Source organism: Procambarus clarkii, chromosome 60 (assembly GCF_040958095.1).
Source record: "Procambarus clarkii isolate CNS0578487 chromosome 60, FALCON_Pclarkii_2.0, whole genome shotgun sequence".
Taxonomy (NCBI): domain Eukaryota; kingdom Metazoa; phylum Arthropoda; class Malacostraca; order Decapoda; family Cambaridae; genus Procambarus; species Procambarus clarkii.
The window spans coordinates 6284240-6289856 of record NC_091209.1 but is presented as its reverse complement, the minus strand read 5'-3'; the positions used below and the strand labels follow the sequence as shown (position 1 = coordinate 6289856).

At 43.5% G+C, this 5617-nt stretch overlaps 1 protein-coding gene across 1 annotated transcript in view; it reads right to left on the bottom strand.

The window, feature by feature from the left end:
• Positions 1-2215: 2215 nt before the first annotated feature.
• Positions 2216-5617, bottom strand: part of LOC138353962 (UDP-glycosyltransferase UGT5-like) — a 41296-nt gene continuing 37894 nt past the window's right edge. The window contains exon 10 of the mRNA XM_069307417.1: positions 2216-2370. The gene's annotated coding sequence lies outside the window, so the exon portion shown is untranslated. The remainder of the gene's footprint in view (positions 2371-5617) is intronic.

Genomic DNA, 5617 nt, shown 5'->3' with positions numbered 1-5617 from the left:
CTACCTCTATGTGAAGTGCTACACTCTACACTTGACTTCTACCTCTATGTGAAGTGCTACACTCTACACTTGACTTCTACCTCTATGTGAAGTGCTACACTTTACACTTGACTTCTACCTCTATGTGAAGTGCTACACTCTACACTTGACTTCTACCTCAATGTGAAGTGCTACACTCTACACTTGACTTCTACCTCTATGTGAAGTGCTACACTCTACACTTGACTACTACCTCTATGTGAAGTGCTACACTCTACACTTGACTTCTACCTCTATGTGAAGTGCTACACTCTACACTTGACTTCTACCTCTATGTGAAGTGCTACACTCTACACTTGACTTCTACCTCAATGTGAAGTGCTACACTCTACACTTGACTTCTACCTCTATGTGAAGTGCTACACTCTACACTTGACTTCTACCTCAATGTGAAGTGCTACACTCTACACTTGACTTCTACCTCTATGTGAAGTGCTACACTCTACACTTGACTTCTACCTCTATGTGAAGTGCTACACTCTACACTTGACTTCTACCTCTATGTGAAGTGACACTTGACTTCTACCTCAATGTGAAGTGCTACACTATACACTTGACTTCTACCTCTATGTGAAGTGCTACACTCTACACTTGACTTCTACCTCTATGTGAAGTGCTACACTCTACACTTGACTTCTACCTCAATGTGAAGTGCTACACTCTACACTTGACTTCTACCACTATGTGAAGTGCTACACTCTACACTTGACTTCTACCTCAATGTGAAGTGCTACACTCTACACTTGACTTCTACCTCTATGTGAAGTGCTACACTCTACACTTGACTTCTACCTCTATGTGAAGTGCTACACTCTACACTTGACTTCTACCTCTATGTGAAGTGCTACACTCTACACTTGACTTCTACCTCTATGTGAAGTGACACTTGACTTCTACCTCTATGTGAAGTGCTACACTCTACACTTGACTTCTACCTCTATGTGAAGTGCTACACTCTACACTTGACTTCTACCTCTATGTGAAGTGCTACACTCTACACTTGACTTCTATCTCTATGTGAAGTGCTACACTCTACACTTGACTTCTATGTGAAGTGCTACACTCTACACTTGACTTCTACCTCTATGTGAAGTGCTACACTCTACACTTGACTTCTACCTCTATGTGAAGTACTACACTCTACACTTGACTTCTACCTCTATGTGAAGTGCTACACTCTACACTTGACTTCTACCTCAATGTGAAGTGCTACACTCTACACTTGACTTCTACCTCTATGTGAAGTGCTACACTCTACACTTGACTTCTACCTCTATGTGAAGTGCTACACTCTACACTTGACTTCTACCACTATGTGAAGTGCTACACTCTACACTTGACTTCTACCTCTATGTGAAGTGCTACACTCTACACTTGACTTCTACCACTATGTGAAGTGCTACACTCTACACTTGACTTCTACCACTATGTGAAGTGCTACACTCTACACTTGACTTCTACCACTATGTGAAGTGCTACACTCTACACTTGACTTCTACCTCTATGTGAAGTGCTACACTCTACACTTGACTTCTACCTCTACACGAAGGGTAACCACACTTATCGCATTCCCCTAGTGGAGGGAATCCTGCTGAAGCTCCGTCTTGGTCCATAACATCTAATAGGGTCCATACCATATCTTATAACCTAACCTAACCTAACCTAACCTAACCTAACCTAACCTAACCATATCTTATAACCTAACCTAACCTAACCTAACCATATCTTATAACCTAACCTAACCTAACCTAACCATATCTTATAACCTAACCTAACCTAACCTAACCTAACCTAACCTAACCAAACCTAACCTAACCATATCTTATAACCTAACCTAACCTAACCTAACCTAACCTAACCATATCTTATAACCTAACCTAACCTAACCTAACCTAACCTAACCTAACATAACCATATCTTATAACCTAACCTAACCATATCTTATAACCTAACCTAACCTAACCTAACCTAACCATATCTTATAACCTAACCTAACCTAACCTAACCTAACCTCACACAGTTTAAAGATGATACAACAGGCCGGGTTAGACAACAAAATAATAGAGTCTGGGGGTGAAATAAATAAATAATAAATAAATGTTTATTCAGGTAAGGTACATACATACATACATACAAGGTAAGATACAAAAGTGGATGGATTTAGAGATAAGAGCTAGAACATACAATGCCTAAAGCCACTATTACGCAAAGCGTTTCGGGCAGTAGTAATGATGGTAGTCGATTCGTGTCTTCTTTAGCTGTTGTTAAGATGGTAGCCAATATACACCCCCCAGGCTGGTCTCCGTGTTGATGTGACCACCAACCAACCCACTGTAAACAAATAGGCAAAGTGGTAGAAGTCTTAACAGGGTAGTTGGGCAATTAGACGGAGTCGCAAGCGCCAAGCGTCATTTAATGAGTACTAAATATGTTAATCATTTCCATGAGCTAGACGATATGGAGGTGGAGCCTCTGGCAAATTACTCTCTTGTGAACATTTGTCTTCCTGATTGCTCTTGTTTCCTATCAGTTACTAGTCTGGCTGTTGAGTCATTACGGCATGATTGTTGCTACGGAGGCTATTGGCAACTGGTGAGAGGGTTCCTGTTCCTTCCTCTCTCTCTCCTCTCTCTCCTCCTCTCATCATGCTCTCCTCTCTCTCCTCCTCTCATCATGCTCTCCTCTCTCTCCTCCTCTCATCATGCTCTCCTCTCTCTCCTCCTCTCATCATGCTCTCCTCTCTCTCCTCCTCTCATCATGCTCTCCTCTCTCTCCTCCTCTCATCATGCTCTCCTCTCTCTCCTCCTCTCATCATGCTCTCCTCTCTCTCCTCCTCTCATCATGCTCTCTTCTCACTCCTGATTCTCTCAATCTCTCCTTGTAATGTCTCTATTGATCTATTTTCAACTTCATGTAATTTTCTAAGATATATCTATGTGGCTTTCTGTATGTCTCAGGATACTTTTATTATAGACATTCCTGCAAAATTCATGGCAGTTATTAAAATGATATGTAGGTTTTCAGTATGTTTTACTAAAAATAATACCTTGCTTGATCCTCCTTCTTGCGAGAAGCAAGATTCGATTCCTAATGGTCGAATTGGTTTTGCATCATTCCCTCACTCCGTCTTCATATTCTAGCAAATCATATTCATATCCCAGCTCCTTGTTCTCATATCCCAGCTCCTTGTCCTCATATCCCAGCTCTTTGTCCTCATATCCCAGGTACTTGTGCATATTTTCAGCTTATTTTCCTTATATTCCAGCTCCTTGTCCTCATATTCAGCTCTTTGTCCTCATATTCAGCTCCTTGTCCTCATTTCCAGCTCCTTGTTCTTCTATCCCAGCTCCTTGTCCTCATATCCCAGCTCCTTGTTCTCATATCCTAGGTCCTTGTCCTCATATCCCAGCTCCTTGTCCTCATATCCCAGTTCCTTGTCCACATATCCCAGCTCCTTGTCCTCATATCCAGCTTCTTGTCCTCATATCGCAGCTCCTTGTCCACATATCCAGCTCCTTGTTCTCATATCCCAGCTCCTTGTCCTCATATCCCAGTTCCTAGTCCTCATATCCCAGCTCCTTGTCCTCATATCCCAGCTCCTTGTCCTCATATCCCAGCTCCTTGTCCTCATATTCCAGCTCCTTGTTATCATATCCCAGCTCCTTGTTATCATATCCCAGCTCCTTGTCTTCATATCCCAGCTCCTTGTCCTCATATCCCAGCTCCTTGTCCTCATATCCCAGTTCCTTGTCCTCAAATCCAGCTCCTTGCCCTCACATCCAGCTCCTTGTCCTCATATCCCAGCTCCTTGTCCTCATATCCCAGCTCCTTGTCCTCATATCCCAGTTCCTTGTCCTCATATCCCAGCTCCTTGTCCTCATATCCCAGTTCCTTGTCCTCAAATCCAGCTCCTTGCCCTCACATCCAGCTCCTTGTCCTCATATCCCAGCTCCTTGTCCTCATATCCCAGCTCCTTGTCCTCATATCCCAGTTCCTTGTCCTCATATCCCAGCTCCTTGTCCTCATATCCCAGTTCCTTGTCCTCATATCCCAGCTCCTTGTCCTCATATCCCAGCTCCTTGGCCACATTTTCAGTTCATGTTCCTTATAACCAACCTTTCTGGCTTGTTGGGCAGTATTCACATACACATTGCTGGTCTTCTCCCATAGCTAGTTACTATTATTATTAGCATTAGTGAGTTGTTTCCGTGTTAGACTGCCAACACTTGTTAGGGAAACATTACTTATTAATAAAGTAAAAGAAATATTGAACATTTATTAGTAGAGACAATAATAAAATCTATTAATGTTAGTTTTGATAGACAAGCAAAATTAAAAATATATCTGTAATCCATTACGATAAAGCGTGATAATAATATATCTGTATGCAGGCGATGAGTCACAATAACGTGGCTGAAGCATGTTGACTTCAGAATGTCAACATACTTGAGAATGGTCCAGGACGGACCGAAACGTCGTCGTCCCTTCAATTTCTAGTGTGTGGTCTGGTCAATATATCTGTAATCCATTAGGAAACAATGGTACTGGTCCATGGATAAGATTGAGCTCTATCTGCGTTAATATCTGCCTCTATCTTATCTGCGTTAATATTTTGTTTCGTTGGCTCCAGAATATTGATCCGTTTTCAGCACCTCACAATCGTACGGAAAAAAAATCCCCTCTGGACGATACACTTTAAAAACATGAGTTCCCAGACGGGCCTTTGACTCTCCTGGAATGCGACTCGAGTAGAGAGAGGAATTTACTGACCCGGAAATTTAATTCCGGGTTACTGTTCAGATTCTTTAACTGCTGTTGCATTCTAATTAAAATTTGGCTTTTATGTATCTCTTAAATGCATGTGGATATTTTAAGGTGAATGTTGCTGAATTAGCAGACCTCATTTACGTGGGGGGAATGAATGGGTGAAATGGTGTTGAGAAGAGAACATGTTAGAAAGCCTAATGGTCTTGGTACTGTGATAAGTATTGCGGGTAATGGACCAGGTATTGTGACTAGGTACTGTGATCACTCTCACCACATTAGCTCTCCTTCACCACCTTGCCTACCCTTGACCACCTTGCCTACCCTTGACCACCTTGCCTACCCTTGACCACCTTGCCTACCCTTGACCACCTTGCCTACCCTTGACCACCTTCCCTACCCTTGACCACCTTGCCTACCCTTGACCACCTTCCCTACCCTTCACCACCTTCCCTACCCTTCACCACCTTGCCTACCCTTCACCACCTTCCCTACCCTTCACCACCTTCCCTACCCTTCACCACCTTGCCTACCCTTCACCACCTTCCCTACCCTTGACCACCTTGCCTACCCTTGACCACCTTCCCTACCCTTCACCACCTTCCCTACCCTTCACCACCTTGCCTACCCTTCACCACCTTCCCTACCCTTGACCACCTTGCCTACCCTTGACCACCTTCCCTACCCTTCACCACCTTCCCTACCCTTCACCACCTTGCCTACCCTTCATCACCTTCCCTACCCTTCACAACCTTCCCTACCCTTCATCACCTTCAATACCCGTCACCACCTTCCCTGCCCTTCACCACCTTCC